Genomic DNA, 21,093 nt, shown 5'->3' with positions numbered 1-21,093 from the left:
GATTTATATCGACCTTTTCTCCACTAACTCTACACCATTTTATACAAGAGCATTCTTGAATGGAAGAGTCACTTGCCCAGTGGAGTGTAGCAGATGAGACTCGTAAAAATAAAATACAATCAGAAGACACTGTAGTGAAGATAATTGTTTATTGAACAAATTATGTGATGACAGAATGTCTTCGTCAATTCTATTTTAAAAGTGTGCTCTCCTCGAGGATAGTTTAGCTGTTTTCTTGCCCAAAAATGCTGAAGTTACATTTAAACTACGACTTGATGGCACACGCCATTTTGCTCATAGAGAGAGAGTGGCGGAAAAAAAAGAGTGACATAGGCCTAATATCTGAACAACATGACGTTTTTATTAAACACTACAGGACTACAAAAAACACTGATAAGAAGTTGCATGATGTTCTATTAAATCATCTTTATTAGCATCTAACATTTTAGAGATTGAATAGACAAAACCGAAATAAAATGCTCATAGGCTATAGGCTACTGACTAACTTCACACAAAAATACAGAGCTGTCTATAACTATTTTTGATCGTGTGACCATTGATTTATCAATTTTATTCAGTCAGCCTTATTTGTAGCATATAAGCCTAATAAATGTTAACATTAATTTGATTAGATTTCTGATATTTTAAAACCCAACGCAGCACAAACGAAACTTTTACCGGCACAAACCAGCACAAACGGAGCACAAACGAACAAGACTATTTTGGGTGAATTTGGAGCATGTTTGGGCTGAGTGACCTCAGATTGACCTAAAAATATTATTTTAATATCTAAAAAACCGAAGCAGCACAAACAAAACTTTTTACAGCACAAACCAGCACAAACGGAGCATAAACGATTGAGCATAGTTTGACGACATTTTGGGTTGGGTGGGGGGCCAACTTCACGCAGGTCAGAAGGACGGGGGCCAGAAAGTTACACCATTCAAGAAACGGCATACCTGACTCTTTGGGGGGGAGAAACTCACGCTTCCCCACCCTGTGTGCGTTTGGTGGGGAGCTCCTCTGTTTCAGACAATAAAATTGTGTGTTCACCTTATTTACCAGTGAGTGAGCCTTCATTACAGGTGGCTGTTGTAGGCCTGGGTACAGTCAGTGAGCCGTCTTCTTGCCCTCGGTCTCTGACTGAGGACGGCGACCTCAGACTCCATAAGTTTGTGGCTTCCCTTTCTGCCGCCTCTGAGGTGTCTGGCGGGGATTGGGGCCTGGGGAGGTTTCTGTTAGGCGAAGCAGAGTTCTCTGCTCGCCCCACTGAGGTGTCAGATCATCTGTGCTCGGCTACGTCACTTGCTGGATCCTCTGTCTCCTTGGTTACGACTGTAACCGATGGGGAGATGGACAGCTCGGCCCAGGTGGCGCATGCTTCATCCTCTCCCTTTCGGGTTGGCCCCGCCTTGTTCGCAGACAGCCAAGGACGTGTACAATCAGACCGTTATGGTGTCTCCTTTGAAGTTTGCTACCTTACAGGAGGAGATTGTGGACCTTCTGGAAAAGGAGGCGGTGTTCCTAGTCCTGTTGGGGCAGAGGGAGAAGGGGCTATACTCCCCTTACCTCCTGGTGCCCAAGAAGACGGAGGGCATGAGGCCGATTCTAGACCTGCGCATTCTGCGTGTCGAAAAGGCCGTTTCGCATGCTCACAACGAAACGTCTCCTGGAGTGTGTGCACCCCGGGGATTTTTGCGTCAGCATTGACCTGAAGGACGCCTACTTCCATGTTCCTATACTGCCGTGCCACAGGAAGTTCCTGCTGTTCACCTTTCAGGGCCAGGATTCCGTTCGGGTAGGCGTTGGCGTACAGCAAATGTCCCCTGGCACACTTAAGGTGTACGCATGTGCAATCTCAGCGTGTCATGAGGGTTTCAATGGAGTGTCTGTGTTTAGTCACCCCTTTGTGAAACGGTTTCTGGCTGGGTCCCGCTGTCTCTGGCCGGTGGCCCGGTGGATGTTGCCACTGTGGGATTTGGCTTTGGTTCTGGAGGCGCTGTGTGACGCAGATACCGTTGAAGATGCTGTCCCTTGAAATGGCACTGCTGTTGGCTCTGACCTCTGCTAAGAGGGTCAGTGACCTTTGTGGGCTGTCAACGCAGCCTGGCTGTCTCGCCATCAACAGGGATGGTAGCAGGGCTGTGTTGCTCCCTTACCCGGCCTTTCTGCTTAAGGTGATCAAGGCGTCGTTTCGTTCCCTCCTCCCCAAAGCATCGTTTATGTCCGGTGGGTGCTTTGGCACAGTATGTGCAGCGCACAACCGCGAAGCGGACCGCACCCCAGCTCTTTGTGTCTCATGGTGGCCCCAAGGTGGGCCAGCCGTTGTCGAAACAGCGTCTGTCTCACTGGTTTTGTGAAGCAATTGATTTGGCTTTGAAGTCACGTGGCACTCCTACGCCTATGGGGTTTGGGGCCCATTTGTGCAGCCGCGTCTTGGGGGACGCCATCGCCTTTTGTCCGTTTTTACTTGCATGATATGGCTGCGGGCACCCTGGTTCACTCTGTGCTCAGTGTGGCTGAGTCTGGGGTGTGAGTTAGGTCCGTTGAGCTACCGGGGCGGTGCATTTGACATGGGTCTGTCCATTGCTCCGGTGTGCCTGTGAGGTTTTGTGTGTGAAGCTCGCGTCTGCTTATGCGCCAAGTCCGGGCCTCGGCGTGTTCTCTGGGCTGGCCTCGGACGCTCCGATTCAGTCTTGCCTGATTGAGGAGGTACCGGTTGGGTTGGTGCCATATGTACATTTGTTTGGGGCTGTGTGTCAGTGTATGTGCTTGGTGGGAGCGGAATGGAAGCGGCTCTGTGTTGTGGTTATTCAACGCCTATGCCGTCCTGTTTGGCACTTATCTCATTGGTGAGGTAGGAGTACATCTTGGGCTCGCTCGCCCTAAACCAATAGGAGCTAAGCCCCTATGGGCAAAGCTTCACGATATAGAACGATGGTTACTTTGGTAACTCCAGTGGAGCGTCGCCCATAAGGTTCATACCCTGACTGTTCACTGACTGCTTTTCTTGTGAAGAAAGGTATGTCGGGAGACAGAACAGAGTATGACCACCTCTTTTATAGCCATGGGGCAGATGGCCATGAGAGGTGTGATTTGCATATTTACATTTTCAGTGCCTGCCTATTGGCAGAGGGTTAAACCAATAGGAGCGAAGCCCCTATGGGCGACGCTCCACTCATAGCACTGAGTTACGAAAGTAACCATCGGTACCATGCAGTGGAAAATGACCGTTAGTTCGGGTAAACATTATGGTAAGCAATGGCGAGACGGCTGTTTCTATGTGTTTACAGTACATATCTACACAAAGGTCCTTTACACAAGCAATAGTGCAAAAGTCAAAGTCTATATTATTTTAAAAAATACCAATGTTGACCAAAATTCTGTAAACTAAGATTTAACAATATTAAAATAAAGTTAATACAAATAATCAGTACAAGAATAAAAAGGGTACAATAGCATCTCTGCTGGAAGAAAATGGCAACACAAGCAAATACAGCAAATCACAGTGCCCACACTCTCTTCAGTGGCTAGCCGCCAGCGTAAAGCAGTCGGGCTGCTGGTGAAAAGCCACCTGCTAATGCAAATTAGCTTATGCAAATTGAGATCAGGAGAAAAGCGGCAAAAGCTGGTGGACCGCTGGCTGTAGGACATTATATCCTCCTGTGGCCCGCCAGCAGCAAAACGCCGGCGGGACGCCATCAATTGCTTACTGGGAGCCTACTGGTGTAATGGTGTTATGCAGTAATAAAAAAACATCCGTGCACTTGTATTTTGAAAATGAAACCAAGAATCACTTAGCTATAGTAGTGGCTGGCAGTCCAACTCATTGGACCACTAGCAACTAATTGTTGCTAGCTTCACAGCTTCAAACGCTTACCTTTGCAGATGCTACATTACTGACAAAAGTTTGTAGGCCCAATAGATTCGTAAACAAATTAATGGAGACGTAAAGTCGTAAAAGGATGTTTGTACGTTCACAGATCTTATATTGTACGTTCACAGATCCATTACTTCTAAGCAATTTATGAACTTAGAAATAATTTAGATCTTTGTCATTATTCTCCTTTAACGGGGCAACATGTGCAATTCTTACTGTGTAGATTGGTGTGCCTTAGATATTCCACATTTCAACAGTTGGTTTATAAGTTTGTATTTACTTGTAATCTCCTTATACTCGCTTCAGAAAATCACAATACTCTGCCTCCCATCCTAAACCAAACTGGACTAGCTAATACTATTCTGGGTTCATTTGCTTAGGGAAGATGAGTAGCAGTCGTACTATTGTTAAAAGATAGGTTTCTACAAAGTGCCCCAATTAAGTTGGGAGAGCATTACTACCTGTTGACTGTCTGTCTGATTAAGTTGTCTGACCTACTGAACTCGCTAACATTGAACTGAAAGATAGTTGAGGATACGCCCGCCCACCATCACTGACCAAACAGCAGCTCGCTAATAATATGTTTGTAACTGCCCCAGATGGCTCGTTTTCAATGGGAGGTTAATGGCAGTATTCATACGTTGACAATTAACATAATTGCCAGTCACTAAGGATCAATATCTACATGACACGTTGATAGCAAATGTAATTCAACCAATTTAAGTTAATTCTGAACATAATTGTGGTTATCACATTAGTTGTATATGAACGTTATTCCTGCAATACTGGGTTGTTTAGTTTACTGTTAAGTTAACAAAATTTCATTCAGTTGATTAGTTCAGCTGCGGGAGGTGGTAATTGAAGCACTGAATAATTGATTTAGGAGTGTGGACACACATGAAGGGCCACAGGCAAGCTTGGGGACCCAAGAGTAGCCCACCTAGGAGTGGTCAACTTTCACTTTTCACAGGTAAGGCAGCACGGCAAAAAGATAAGGTACTCATTTTATCATTAACATAGCCTCAACAAGCAAAGGCATGAGGACTTCACAGATCCTGAGCCTAAGACAGTATTCTGCAACATTCTCACGCTTCATACTTGTGATCCTCATGTTTATTGTTGCTGGCGCTCATGGATTCAGTGCAATGAAGCACATCAAAACTAATTGGAGGAGCAACCTCTCGATTGACATGTGAACTAAGCTACTTTTTGACTGAATATACGGCCTGAGATAAGGGATTTCAACTCTCACAGGGTTTCACTGCTTAACCCTGCATTCAAGTTGAGCCATTTTGCCTCACATGTTTGTAATTGTAATGGGAATGGCGTGAGTAAACAGTACCTGCACTGAAAGACCAGGCACCTAGATGACTACTTTAAAATGCTAGAGGTCCTCAATGGAGCTGCACTCAGAGACACCATTATAAATATGTGGGGATGGGTGCTAAGGTGCCCGGCTGGCCATGGAGTGTGAGCACTTGGATGAAGCGAGTAGGCTATTCAGATAAAGAGTATTGTTACAGATATGAGAATTCTGATGGATACAATTCTTATACAGTTGTTTAGTATCATTATCCATGATCAGATAATTCCACACTCACATTTTGCAGAATGCTCAGCAAATCAGTAAACACACAGGCGCTCCTGGGATGTCCAATTGCCTGCTACAATTGCATTTTAACCCACACCCTGAGTTCTCACTCAGTGGAACTATTGTGAATAGTTCTACACACTCACATTTCATGGTAATACTACGATGGAGCAGGACAATGTTTTGTAAATACTGACTTTCCTCAAACTGTTAACGCCATGATTGAGCGAGTCAAATTGTATGCCATCAATAAAAGGGACACGACTAACACAAATGTAATGATTTACACAGATAAAAAAGGATATGCATGTGAGCCAGCTATGTTAGTGGAGTTGAGCTGTCAGAAATAGCATTGATCGCTCTATGTGTTAGGCAAATGGGTGCTTGCAACTTTGTGGGAAAAGTGTGAGGCGTTTTCCAGCATTACTCAAGTGGCCTGCACAGAGCCTTGACCTCAACCCCACTGAAAACCTTTGGGAAAGATTGGAACGGCGATTGCAAGCAAGACCTTTTCATCCAACATCAGTGTGTGACGTTACAAATGCTCTTTTGGCTAAATGTGTACAAATTCCCACGGAGATACTCTAAACATTATTGTGGAAATCCTTACCAGAAGACTGGTGGGTGTGATGTCTGCAAAGGGGGGCTCAACTCCATATTAATGCCCAAGGTTTTGGAATGGGATGTCCAACAAGCACATAAACACTACTGTTCAAACATTGGGGGAAATGTCCTTGTTCCAAAGATTTTATTCCCATAGTGCCATGTTTGAAAGCCAGATATCAACCACAAAATGAAAAAAATTAAAATGAAACCACAAAAAAATCGGATTGAATTTGCACTTTCCCTCTGTACCTGCGGGAAGTTTAACAGCCAATATCTGCTATGTAGCTAGCTAAATTACCTAGCTTGGTCCTAGCTAGCTACCTCACGAATAACGGTGTTGGGAGAAAAACCGCCAACTGTCACAAATGTCTTGCTGACATCTAACATTCTGAATGAAATAGTGGGTCCTCCATACCGCTAAAATGCATTCACAAACCATACCATTAGTTTTGCATCACCTCTTTACAGTGCTAACCAAACTTAATAAATACATTTTTAAGACCTTTCACAAAACAAAGACAATTTAAGACTCTGCAAGGCCTTTTATTTAGATAATTTAATTTAAAACCTTTTAAAACTTTTTTTTTTCTTCTGCCTAGCTTTATTTGTGCTTATATACAACTTTTCTAAACTCTCACTACATAGTTGTCGGGTGCCATGTCACAAGAATTCCATTGTGCAGGATGACACTGTGTTGTTTGGTGCATTTTGACAAATAAACCTTGAAAGACAAGTGGGAGGTCCCAGCGCACAACTGAGCAAGAGTACAAATACATTGAAGGGTCTAGTTTGAGAAACAGATTCCTCACAGCTCCTCAACTGGCAGCTTCATTAAATAGTATTAGCCATACACCAGTCTCAACATCAACAGTGAAGAGGTGACTGTGGAATTGCTGACCTCCGTAGCTTCTTAATGATATTTTATTTGAAAATAGTCAACACTTATGGTTGGCACAAAAACACCCTTCCCCCCAAACATTTTCCAAAGGCAGTGCAACACTGGAACAGTAACAGAATGAACAGCCATAAAGCTTGGATACACAGAACTAAAAGGTATATTGCTTTCTTTTCATAGTCTACTTATATATGTGGAAAAACACAGACAATTATTGTTTATCCTCATTATAGATGTTTCGTATTATATAACAAATGTTACATTTATTTTTATCTTTGTAATTTCAACAGCAGTCCTACCATTATTCTGTAATACAGAAAACTACATGTACAAATTGAATGTAAATTACTTTTTAAATAAGCATGCTTTCAGTCTGAGGTAATTTACCAGATTTAAGAGTGCTATGATGGAGTCTAAAACTGATCTAGAGCATTTAGTAAATTATTTTTTCATCCAAAAGACAGAAAGGGAAAAATACATTTGAAAGGTAAGACCAGACTAAATTGGTTCTGATGGTGTCCCGGGTGTGTGCTCAGAGCATGTGCTGGGCAGCTGGTCGAGGTCTTTACTGAATTTTCAACTAGTCACTGGCCCAGGCAGTTGTCCCAATGTGCTTCAAGACCGCAACTATTGTGCCAGTGCCGAAAAAGTTGACTGTGTCCAGCCTGAATTAATTCCAACCTGTCACACTCACCCTCAAGAACATGAAGTGCTTCCAAAGACTAGTTTTGGCCAACCTTCCTGCCCACTCCTGTTTGCACTTCTGGTTAGATGCTAACTGCATTTGGTTGTACTCTACTCCTACTGTTGAATGACAGTGAAGATGAATCTTAATCTAATTGTGCCTTTGGACTCTGAACATGAGAGACAGATCTGTGATTATGGGTTCAGCAGACTGTAGGTTCAGGAATTATATCTGAAGTACATTACAATAATGAGTGTATTCTGGCTAATGAAATGAATGTGGTCTTCAGTCTTTTCAAAATCGTGTTGTGACCAGTCATTTCTAATCCCATTGAAGTTGTTACTTAGTATCAGCTATGAAACCGAGCTGTAATTTGTACCTGCCGTGAACAAATGGAAAAACTGACAGAACCATGAATTTCACACTAGAACCTGCACAAACCTGCAGTGGAAAAATGGCATAAGATTGTAGCTATTAGTTAACATCTGCATTAGGATGATTCTGGCTAGGCTTAAGCACATGAACTAGTTCATCACTAACACTCACAAGCTGTTGTTGGTTGTAATCTCTTCAATATTTAAGATGACTTTGCTAACTAGGTGAGACACTATTGAGATGAAATGTGATTGCTAGCAGCGTGAAACCTGATCTGTGGCACACTAACAACATTAGCTAACAAGTTAGCAGTTAAAGTTAGCTAGTTAACTAATTTACATTAATCAGCTAGTAATCGCCACAAAGGTTAACTATAGTTACAGTAGCAGTGCCACCTCTGTATAACTCACATTGAACATTTCCAGCAAGCGTCTTATCAGGTGCAGGGAGCAGATGGTCATTATTAACTTGGTTCCGTGGTGCAAGTAATAAGGCACCTGCAGACAGCCCGGGGTAAGCGACAAACGCACTGCAAGAAAAATCTGCATATGTCAACTGGAAAGGGCACTAGATAGCAAAGGGGCATGTGCTTGGCACAGGTTGAGCTTTACCTGTGCATGTGCCTGTCTGCAATGCCTGCCTCTGAAAAAAATGTGTACATTTCATGTGCTAGACTACTATAGCAGTCATGTGGCAAAAAAACAAATATTAAAAAAAAATTGCATCTGCAGAAATACATTTGGATCATTCGACTGATAAGCAATAACAAAAATGTCTGACGCACTCTCATGGTCCCGTACCAGCGTCCATTAACTTCAGGTGTCTTTTCAAAAGATGGGTTAATCCACACCAAAAACACTTTGCACGTCCCATAGTGCCCTGGGGCTTTGTTTCTATTAATGCTGTAGGGTACTACGGTTGTGTTGTCACCTAATGTTGTAGTGTTATAAGTAATTAATTGTTTTCTTAAATGTACGTTTTCATAAATGTTTCATTTTCATAAATGTTTCATTTCTGTTAATGTTGTTGTTGTGGGTTAATGTTGTTGAATTATCAACTTTTGTTTGCTTTGCTAAAGTTGTTTTGTTGTGCCCCTGTGGGCCACCGTAGTAAACACATAGAATGGAACACTGGAAAACACTAGAGTCTAAAATCTGAAAATGTAGGCTATATAGTTCTGGATGAAACTTCACTTGTTTTTAAACTCACTATTGTGTTTAATCTTGAATTCTAAATGCCTGTGTTTAAGATGAGGACACCTAATGTATTTGGCATATCTACATATGCATAAGGTTTACATTTTAGGTAATAGACATGTAACATGTTTAAAGGTTTTACTGTGTAGTGTCATGAGTGGATCTATCACACATCCTACTGCGGCTGACGTGCTAGAGATAAGGAATAATATTAAATAAAAAGGGGTCTATGCACAATCAGGATCATTGAAACTGCCCAAAATGTGCATTGATCCAGTGTGTGCTAAGATTTCTTTTAATTTCTCACAGTGCAGTTTGCCTTTTAGGACACAGCCATTGCCTCAAGGGAGAAGAGGCCGGCCTTGATGCTTGATATGGGGATATCCTCCTAGCCCTATCTGGCACCAGCTAGATTACCAACCCTTGCAATTGGATCGGCCATTTTCTCTTATAGAACACAGAGAGGCTTAGCTCCTTGCTCGGGTCTCACTCTCACCCCGTGATCACCGAAGAGGCGCACAAAGCGTTGTCGTAATCCTGTCTCTCTGCTTCCAGAAAGAGGAGATTAGCTGCCTTTCGACATGAGAGTTAGAAGCTGCACAGAGTTGGTTATACCCGCCACAAAATGGAGTCTCAGCTTCCAAGGCAAAAAATCCTCTAAACTGAGCCGTAATGAGAAATGAATAGATTGCAATAAGTGAGGGATTTGCCCGGATTTATTTACAGTGTTGGGCATTTTCCAGTGGTTTATTCATTTTAGAGATATGCAATTGAAAGATTTTGCAATAACTATGCTGTGCTTGTGTAATAACGTTTTGTGAGGAGGGCGTTTAACAGCAGCCTTCATTGTGTTTTGTTTTTCTGTGGTTTTATCAAGTTGATTAATTAAGTGTTTTGCAATTTGCCCCTAAATTAAATAATGTGCAATTAACTAAATAACTATCCAATGCGTCAGAGGAGAATCAAATCCCCAGATAGTTTCTTTAGTCCTGAAGATTTGGTTTCATATATCATTAAGTTTGCAGAAGAAAAACAAAGATTAAATCATGATTTTATAATAGACTTTTAAATTATTCAACTACTGCCTGGTTAGCAAACATTTCCATATGACAAACCCAAAAGTTGGCTATGTTTTTCTGCAGGTACTCTCTGGAGAGCCTAGAGGAAAGAAATAATAAGCTAAACCCACAGTAGCATTGAATTTAGCATTGTCAATTAGTGTTTTTGGTTTAGCATGGATACATTTGCTTATGACCAATTACATTTCAAAAGATGTATTGATTGAGACATTGAGTTACAAGACTGGAAACAACAGGGGAAAGTTACTGCTCACGACAATGATGGATAGTTTGTTTTCAGTATAGTGCCTAGCTTTTGTTCTTGTTCACTGGAAAGCGCTACTTAAGATTAAACTTCATCCAACTGTCACCCACCTGCCAAGTTGCCATGGTAACTGGTATTCATCCCTTTAAGAAGTTCTGAGGGTCGTCAACCTTTCCTCAAGCTCCTGGGCTTGAGGGCAATCTGAAACTGAATAACATATGATGCTGTGAAAAAAGTCCACTTCAGCAGTATATATTGCTGAATATTTCAACCCAGTGGCAAACAAGGAACAACATACTACAAACAAAACATTGTCTAACTCCCATATCCCAAGGTGAGGAATAGTTACCCATCTGTTACATTTGTTTTTGTTCTGCAAGCATTTGTGTTTTTATTGTGAATACTAGTAAAGAAAGTGAGGCAACATAGTGATTTATCGCCATGGAGGCTCTGGTTAATTGGAAACATGGATGTCATCTGTTTAAGGTATGTGGATGATAAATGTTGGGATGGGAGATGCATAATAAACACAAATATGCCCTGAAATATGTCACCAGCTTAAGCTAGGTGTTTAAATTGGCTCCGCTGCTTGACTAATTTGCTAGCTGAGCTTAAAACACCACATCAAGGAAAAACCCACTCAATGCCCTTTAAAGTATCACATTAGAAAGAAACACAGGGGGCTGAGAAAGTACATTAGCATATCTTTATGCTATTGTGCCCAGATTCTACACAGTTAGTTCTAAATGCCTTTCTGTAGACAACATTATTTGAATTCATGCTCTAAAAGGAGTAGGGAGGAAGTCCGGGGGGTCTGTGTTGGATAGGTAATAAATGCAGTCTCCAATATTCAGCAAGAAAGATAGAATGTTTTAAACGGTGGAGGGGCCTTTGAAGTTGTGGCCGCTGGCGTGTTTTTCCCTAAATATGGTGAGACCTTTGATGCAGAATGATTCCTGGTGCCCCCTATGGCCAGGAGGGGAAGTACATGCTCTGTGGGAAACAGCGTGCGCTAGTGCTTGTTTGTCACCCAAAAGGATCTTCAAAGAAACACATACTTGCTCTCTCAAGACTGCAGCTACCTATTCCCTTTCAATAACGCCTGTACTAAATTACAATGACAAAATAGTCAAAAATACACAGACATTTCAAAGTCTCTATTATTATTATTATTATTATTGCTAGACTATCCGAGGTCACTGATTGAACTCATTCTAAACATTTTGTTCTTACATTTTGAAAAACTGTAAAGTCTACAAAACTTCCACTGTATCTCATCATCTTCTCAAACGGCTGGCTAATGGGATTCCCCTCAGTGTCATATTTGGTTGTAACTGTAAAATTGTCTGATTCATACAACTGGTACAAAACATGTGTCCTTGTTCAATAATGTGCTTGGCACATGTGGGCCAATCCCCCTAGTGATTGAAGTTCCAGCCAATGAGCTTCAGCCACTCACCATTTCAGTGACAACTAGCAAGTGTATTTTGGCAATTGTTGTCTTCTAAGCATTACTTGGTCATCCACTGGAGAGATATTCCTTAGTCTAATAGATTGACAGCTGTTGTTGATTTTACCATTGCTGTTGTTTGTGTTAATGTGGCAAACAGTTGATTTTGGCATGCCAAACATTCTGTCTATCTCTGACTAAATTATTCATAATGTCCTCATGATAGCCAGCTTTACATGATATTTTGAAACTAATGTTGTCAAACACGAGCAACAAACATGAAATGCAAAACAAGACATTGTACATTCCCTAACAATCCAAGGAAACAAAGCTGCTTAATAAGAAAAATCTTAGAAGGCAATTGTCAAAATTACATGTGTTTCAAGTGAAATTTGACAGGCTGCACTAACCCTGTTATCATTGTACATTTTAAATCCCCAATGCTGTAATACAAAGTAAAAAATGTAAACAAAACAGATGTAAACAAATGAGGGTAACACTTTACATTAAGTCTACATTCATTAGATGTAATAACATTTTAATTAACGCATTTATAACATAGTAGATACTATTAAATACTATGTAAATAACATGTAATTACTATGTAATACGGGTTTATCGGTATCAGTTATTACACAATTGGAACAAAGTGATGTAATTACAAACATGATTGTTCCACAAGTGTAATTACTAATGATTTATTTATCTGTAATTACAAGGTGTGTAGTTACATGTGTAACTAACATGGGCTGTAATTACACTTTTGTAATTTCAATGTGACACTGTCAACAATGCATTTTGAAGTTTAACCTTGTTACATGTAACTACATTAACCTTGTTACATGTAACTACATAAGTTCTTATCACCAATGTTAGTCTAGGACACAAGGCAAACCCTATCATTATCTTCAACTATCTTATTTGATTGTTGAGCAGTGTCTTTGCAGTTGATATTAATGTAACTATAATGTACCTACACAAAGTGTGAAATGTAAGACATTTAATTATCCCTTTCATCATAGCTGCACTGTAAGTCAAATGTTTCGAAAAATATTTGGTGTTCATGTATTAAGGAACAACACTTGATTAATTTGTTTTTATTACGATCCCTTTGAAAGTACAGTACAATATAGAATAACAATATCATTAGAAATAACAATGCAATGTCACAGGCAAACACCAAATGTAGTATATTTCATTCTGAAAGTGTTAATATTTTTCTCCATGTCAGAGTAAGAAATATTAAGTGTACTACAAAATAATTTCTATGTTGTTACACAATGCAAAACTTAATCAAATGTCAGTTACTATGCAATTGCATTGTAATTACAATGGTATTAAAAAGGAACGAGTGAATTAATGTAAAGTGAAACAAGATCCATTTACACATTAAGTGCGATTTAGTTACTATTGTACAGCGACAATAGGGAATAAGTTGTGATCTGGGAGTGAAAAATGGGTTAGCTGATGTAAATGTAATTACAAAGTAGTATCAATGCAGTTACACATTACAACACTCAATCCTATGTCAATTACTATGTACCTACATTGTAATTACAATGTTATTAAAAAGGAACGAGTGAATTAATGTAAAGTGAAACAAGATCCATTTACACATTAAGTGTGATTTAGTTACTATGTTACAGCGACCATAGGGAATAAGTTGTGATCTGGGAGTGAAAAATGGGTTAGCTTATGTAAATGTAATTACAAAGTAGTATCAATGCAGTTACACATAACAACACTCAATCCTATTTCAATTACTATGTACCTACATTATAATTACAATGTTATAAAAAAGGAACGAGTGAATTAATGTAATGTGAAACAAGATCCATTTACGCATTAAGTGCGATTTAGTTACTATGTTACAGGGACCATAGGCAATAAGTTGTGATCTGCAAGGGAATAAAGGGTTAGATCACATTAAATGTAATTCAAATGAAATCAATATTGTTAGACATTACAACGCTCAATAAAATTTCAATTAGTATGCAATTATATTGGATTTACAATGTTATTACAAAGGAATGAGGGAATTAATGTAGAGTGAAACAATATCAATTTACACATTAAGTGCTATGTAATTACTATGTTACAGAGACCACAGTGAATACTTTGCGATCTGCAAGGGAATAATGAGTTTGATTATGCTAAGTGTAATTACAAGGTAATATGAATATTGTTAACCATTTTACCGGTTAATAAAATGTCAATGACCATGTAGTACAAGTAGTATGTAGTTACTAAGACAAAAAAAACCTATGCAGTACTGCAAAGAAAAGTAGTTCCTGCAAAGAAAAGTATTTTTCAATATATATTTGGTACACATGGTCTAGCACTTCAATGTAGTAACATCTACAATTAATCATGGAGGACAAATTTACTATTCAAGAATACTCTGAAGTCAGGTGTAAACATGGTGCGTTATTTTTATTTTGCACGAAAAACAATTACAAAAGAGGTTAAATATCAAACGGTTTAAACTACACTATAGACTTGTTTTCATTCTTAAACATGAGGCAGAAGAATATAATTACTACCATTCCATTTCCACAACATTATTATTTCTGCTAATCGCCCATCGCAACCTACGTTTCTAGAGACCACACAAACCCAAAATCTAAAGAGAGTATTAAAAGGAAAAATTACGTTTAAAAAAAAGCTTACACTGTACACCATGTGTATATCTGCAGCCTTGAACAATGTGGCATTATATGTAGTAACAGCACTATAGTTACACAGGAACTACCACGTAATTACATGTAATTGTGGTACATTATTACACGTATGGGGGTTATTCCACAAGTGAGGCCTCTTCATTTACCTCTGAAGAACGTCTTTCATGGATTTTTACAATTATGTAAAGACCTATACCACTGAACCACAAATACATTTAATTACATAAAAAATATGAAACTCGTCTCTTAGGATATTTACAAACTAATATACAGAAAACAATGTACAGAAAAAAATTGAATCTATATTCAATTTATATTCCCAAAATTAAAAACATGTTTCTGGTGTGTAAAATCCAATGTATGTGGGCAAGATAGATTGTATACGAACTCAGATGGACAGCAAGACAACAAACAGCCAGAACAGAATGTATCTTAACATGTTTATCTGATTAAAGCATGTCTCAGAGTGTGTGAGTGCAAGCATTTGCATACTTCGTGGTCACTTAAATGTATAAGTGATTGGGAGCAGTTCATTTTGTTTCTTCTTTTCTTTGATCACATTGCTCACCTCAGCTGTTGCATTTTTGGTGATCCTTCTCACATATTGGTTCAGTGTATCATTACCACATTCAAAAGCTGGCTGTTTTTTGAAGAACTCTGGTGCCGCAATCATTATCTGTGCTAGTGGTGCACTCATGGCCACGGTGTTTCTGTCAACACCCACGGTTTGGAATGCAGCAGCCATACTTCCCTTCCTTTTGTATGCTGCCAGGACCATCTTGTATCTTCTGAGGATATCTTCTGGGGTCTTTGCTGTTGACAAACACTGGTGTGGTCAGGATGTTATTCTGGGGTGGTCAGGTGTTTTGCATAAGAATAACGGGGTGATAGCAATGCTATGCTATCCCATGCACATATCAATGGGAGTAAGCAGTAGTTTTCAAAAATTCTGTTGGGAGCTTATTATCCCTGGGGCTTATTTACTGATTATCTAGCATGCTCCTAGTATGTAAAGAGATTATTTTCAAGTATTTCAGTTTAGATGTATTTTTACATTTTCCTGCACTCTACAACAGAGAGACAAAGAAAGTGAATGCAGCAACCTCTACAGAGTTTGAAAATATATGATAAATTCAGTTTTACAAAACAGGAATGCAAAGGTGTACTGATATGGACATACAAGATGCTAACATCATGCTTATGGAGAAGTGGTTGGACGATATAACTGTGGACTCTAAACTTTCTCTGGAAGGATTTGGCACACAATTCAGACTTGGCAAATTGGCCTACCCATAAAAATCATAGAGGTGGAGTACGCGTAGATGTAAACAAAGCCTGGAGTAAAACAGCTGTTATCCGAGACGCACTGCACTGTAGATGTGGAATTACTAGCCCCAAAAAATTTACACTGAATAGGTCCATATGTTTTATGTATATATACACAGCTCCTTTGTCTCCTTATCTTTTTTTTAATAAAGCCTCTGAGATTTATCCTCGTGGCAGCAGGTAGTACATTAGAATTAACCGTGATAACTATTGATATTATGATCGTTTGGCCCCAAAAATTCCAAGGAACATATTGAGACCTATATCAATACACCACAGAATGTGTCATATTTTCAAATGCTGTATAAGTTGGCCCGTTCACATCGATTGCAGCCCTAAGATTACAAGACACATTTCTACATACTAGGATCACACTAGGTATTCGGTACATAAGGTTAAAAAGTAGAAAACATATCCTTTAAGAAGCAACTTCACCACAACAAAATGCTTTAATACAGCGCTTTAACTTAAAAAATGCATAATCTAAACATACCTCTCCCTTTTTTAGTTTCCTTTTTTTCCTTCTTGTTTTTGTTCTTTTTCTTCTTCTGCTTGTTTTTCTTTTCTATTTCGCTGTCTGTGGATGAAGAGCTATCAGAGCTCGAAGAATCAGAGCTGTCATCCCACTGATCCTCAAGCTTGGCAATGTTGTCACCTGAAATAGAAATTGAGAGTTAAATCATTAATAGAGGCAGCTACGGACTTTTTGATCAAATAAAGCACTGGTAAAACCGCAGAAACAGTTAAAAAGTGTTATAATATCTTAAATATTGAAGGTTTAAACAACGTATAAAAACTTACCCACAGATGAGCTAGGACTTGGTCCTGAAGAAGTTCTTTGTCCTAAAATAAAAGGAAATCAGTGAAGAGATGATTGGTTACAATGGGTTCAACAATAAAAAAAACAACTGAAAATTTACTTTTGGGAGTTAACATTAGAAGCGCCTAGCAGGGGTCATTTTGTCCACAGCAAATAAAGAGAAAGTTCTGACATGAACTGACATCAGTACTCTGTACAATTCCAGGACCCTCCTTCCATTAAATATCCTATATAAATCAGTTTTTATTACTCAGTATTTTTTATTTAAATCTTGTGATTGTATGTTTTTCATTGTAAGAAAAGGCTTCCGTCTTGACACCCTATCCCATATCCCATTCATATGAAGAATACGGGAGATTGTTGTCATATGTAGCACACAGTCAGTACTTGCCATAAATTCCTGCAGTTCCTTTAATGTTGCTGTAGGCCTTTTGGAAGCCCCCCTGACCAGTTTTCTCATATTTTCATAAATTTTGGAGGGACGTCCAGTTCTTGGTAATGTCTCTGTTGTGCCATATTTCCTACACTTGATGATGACTGTCTTCACTGTGTTCGATGGTATATGTAATGCTTTGGACATTATTTTGTACTCTTCTCCTGACTGATATCTTTCAACAAAGAGATCCCTCTGATGCTTTGGAAGCTCTCTGTGGACCATGGCTTTTGCTCTTAGATGCAACTAAGAAAATGTCAGGAAAATCCTACTAGAACAGCTGAACTTTATTTGTGATTAATCAGTCACTTTAAATGAGGGCAGGTGTGTAATGACTTCTATTTAACATAAGTTTGAATGTGATTGGTTAATTCTGAACACAGCCACATCCCCAGTTATACGAGGATGTGCACACTTATGCAACCGGGTCAAGGTTTTTATTTTTCATTTTTCCTCCTCGAGGATTTCAGTTCGTTTTTCAATTTAATTATTCACATTATAAGTGGAAAAAGTTCTGACATGATTACTCTTTATCTCGTTCTTTTACATCACAAAAACCTGGCATTTTAACAGGGGTTTGTAGACTTTTTATATCCACTGTAAATTGAGGCCAAACCTTCATTCAGCCATGTTGTTTCCTGCCTTTGAAGGCTGTGATTCGCCAAAGTGGAGCCAGTTAAGAAAAGCAAATGTCTCTAACTGAGCTTATGTAAATGTGACCTCAAAAACCATTAGTGTACCCTCAAGTTGCGAACCAGTTCGGTTATCAACCCTACTATTCGCATATATGAATTTGGGCTTGCATGAAGATGTTACTAACCAGTCAGCTGGGTAATAGTTGTTCGGAGGAAGTCCCTCTCTTCCTCCAATGCCTTTATTTTCATTTTGAGAATCTTCATTTTCATGTTTTCATTGTTGGTGTAACTTGATGCAGGATCTAAAATTCAAAGATTGATACAAGATCAACAATGACATTAGATTCGTCATACAGCTCCCCTACCACAAATAATCAATACGAAATAAACCTATTGGTGTTAAAGGTTGGTGTTTCCCCGAAATAAATTGTTGGGCTGGGTGGTAGCTACAGGTGGTGTCACATGGTGGTGCTGTTTCCATTAACTTCTCACAGACAGGCTGGAGTACATAGTCTTATTCTTATAAAGCCTACAAAGTCTGAAGCCTTTATGGCCTCAGATATTTCATATTCTATGGATTATACAGAATGATTGAAGTAATACTTGCCACCTGAATCAAAGGATTCAGTGTCTACATCCTCCATCACAGTAACCACAGGTGGTTCCTGGCCCTCTCGTTGCTGGACTTCAACATCCACCACTTCAGTCAACTCATCCGGCACATTTTTTGATGCCATGCCATCATCCCCCACTGTGCTAACAAGCACTTTTTTAGAACGCGTAGTACGTGGCATTCTATAGACAAACAAAAACATGACTTTAGCTCACACATGCTTTATACGTACATACAAACAAGCCACACAAAATGTGTGTGCATATTTGCACTGAAACACATTTTGCAATGTAAGTAATTATGTAACTGCACTTTAAAAAGGCCCCTTAAAATGAGGTGTAACCAAAATGTTAGCTAAAACAACTTTGCAAATAGATTTGCCTAGATAGTTAAATTGGTCAATTTAACAGCTGAGACTACTAAGTTAGCTAATGTTAACTAAATACCTAAGCAAAGTTACTGCACTGACATATAACATTGTATTGGGCCATCTTAACCTTGACAATCGATGTGCTTCTACAGAAACATAGCTAAGATCAAGGTGTATTTAGCTAGGTGGATAGACTAAACGTGGCAACTTTGTTAAACATGACTAATAAAATTTTGGCCAGAAGTTGAACAAAAACGTTAGCTAGCTAGCTAGCCGGGTAGCTAGCGCCAGCTAAGCTGGCAAGCCCGACATAGTTAGCTTGCTTTTCTTACTAGCTAGCTAGATAGCTAGCTTTGTAGAACAGCAGACAGTTGTCATTTCCATCGCTAATTTAATTTAAGTTAACTCAAAGGGAGATGTCGGGACAAAGTGAGGAAATCTATCTTGGCTTGGCTACTTTAGCTAGCCAGTATGTTAGCTAGTAGCTAGCTAGGTAATTTCGACAGGTAGGGAGAGATAGAGACGGTCCTAGACATTCACAAACATCGGTGCATTTGAAGAAAAACAAAATAACTGGATAAAAAATATTATACAATGACAAGATTAAAATATTCATACTTATAATTATACTTACTTATAGCTATTTACCTGAATTCACTCACTGAAGAATACCTGCTTCTGACGTAGGTGTAGCAATTTACTTTGATTTCTTTATGACAGTTTTGACAATTTTCTACTTGTAACTGCAAGACACAGGATAAGATTTTAAACCTCCCGCTTAAATCCAAATGCCATTGAATTCATCATGCCCCATGCACTGCTTCATGTATTGTCAGCAAAACACGCCAGAAGAAATAAAAAAAGATTATAAAATACCTCCAGAAGAAAGGACTGCTGAAAAAGTCTATGCGATGTCCTATCTGTCACCACAAGCAGAAAATGGTCAAGCATAGATGCAGAGATGGATATATATGGTAAGTTATTTTAATGTAGCTCATAAAAACAAAACGTAGTCAAGCCTCATGTTGCAATTTGCACTGATAAGCTTAGTGCAATTTGTGAAAGAAAAAATATTACTTGAAATGTAGCTACATTTATTTAGGTTGCAGTTTTTGGTGCATGCACAATGCCCTAACATAGATCAAAAGGTTGTTTTTGTGGATAGCTAGCATTACAATAGCCTACTGTCATGTTGGTCAATGTTGTGCAGTGTGCAGATATCTCATTTTATGCCAACATTTTAAATACATCAGCCAACTATGTAGGAAAGATATTTGTCAGTGTTGGGGCAGTGTTCAAGAACCTTTGGTCTCACAGCGTGTAGGCATGCAGGACCTGTGTGCGCCAGACATCCAAGACTGGCCCTGGATGAATAACATGTTTTATTATAGTTTGTATACTGTATACAACTCGCACACTGCTTACAATGAATTTAAATATTTTATTACATTATTATTACAGAAAGTCTTACTTACTTTTCTTTTATACAAACTAAATGTCATTATTTCAACAAATATTTTTGGGTCAGTGGAGGGGCCCCAAAAGGGGCTATGTTTGGGACCTCAAAACTGGAGATGGTATTGCATGTGAACTTTGTATTGACTTAAGCCTATTGACTGTCCCAGTTGTATGTGGGAGATCATTTAGTGGGGTGCTTTTCAGCCCGGTAGTTTGGTGAACGCTGAATAAGAATCAGATCTATTTGAAGTATTGTTTGGTTTTCCTTACAGGATTTGTCGAAGAAAGAGCAGGCACAATCAGTCTTCCACCTGCTCCATCCGGAAGGACTCAATATTTAGCCATTCTCGGGTTACCCTTACAGATTGGTTAACATTCATTTATCGGTAGGTCAATAACTTAAATTAATTATTCAATAATAATCAACTGAGGCATAGACAAAGATAAATCACATTATAAAAACATGAGGTACGTTCCAAGTAATATGAGATTTGCAAATTCTTTTATAAAAAATTTCAGATTTGCACAGGGCCTACAATTGAGGCAAGTTGACATGATGGAGGATGGTATCGCCAAGAGCTCAAGGACGCTAACCAGAATGACAGAAATCCTGAGGAAGGTGAGAAAAGCAATGTCACTTTCATAGTTCAAATTGCCTATTCACAAAACACAATTATGAATCACTAACCAAATGTATGCTTTAGTAGCAGACCAACTTACAGTGTGTGGTAAAAATTTCTGATAGGGGTACCTCCT

The 21,093-nt window shown here is 39.2% G+C and overlaps 1 long non-coding RNA gene across 1 annotated transcript; it reads right to left on the bottom strand.

The window, feature by feature from the left end:
• Positions 1-16,558: 16,558 nt before the first annotated feature.
• Positions 16,559-18,151, bottom strand: LOC114839091. The gene is made up of 3 exons (XR_003781732.2): positions 18,082-18,151; positions 16,810-16,851; positions 16,559-16,663 (listed from the first exon to the last, which is right to left on the bottom strand). It is a non-coding gene; the product is annotated as an uncharacterized LOC114839091 (long non-coding RNA).
• Between the last annotated feature and the right edge of the window lie 2,942 nt (positions 18,152-21,093).

The sequence above is a fragment of the Esox lucius genome, chromosome 22 (assembly GCF_011004845.1).
Source record: "Esox lucius isolate fEsoLuc1 chromosome 22, fEsoLuc1.pri, whole genome shotgun sequence".
Taxonomy (NCBI): domain Eukaryota; kingdom Metazoa; phylum Chordata; class Actinopteri; order Esociformes; family Esocidae; genus Esox; species Esox lucius.
This window is presented reverse-complemented; position numbering and strand designations above follow the sequence as displayed.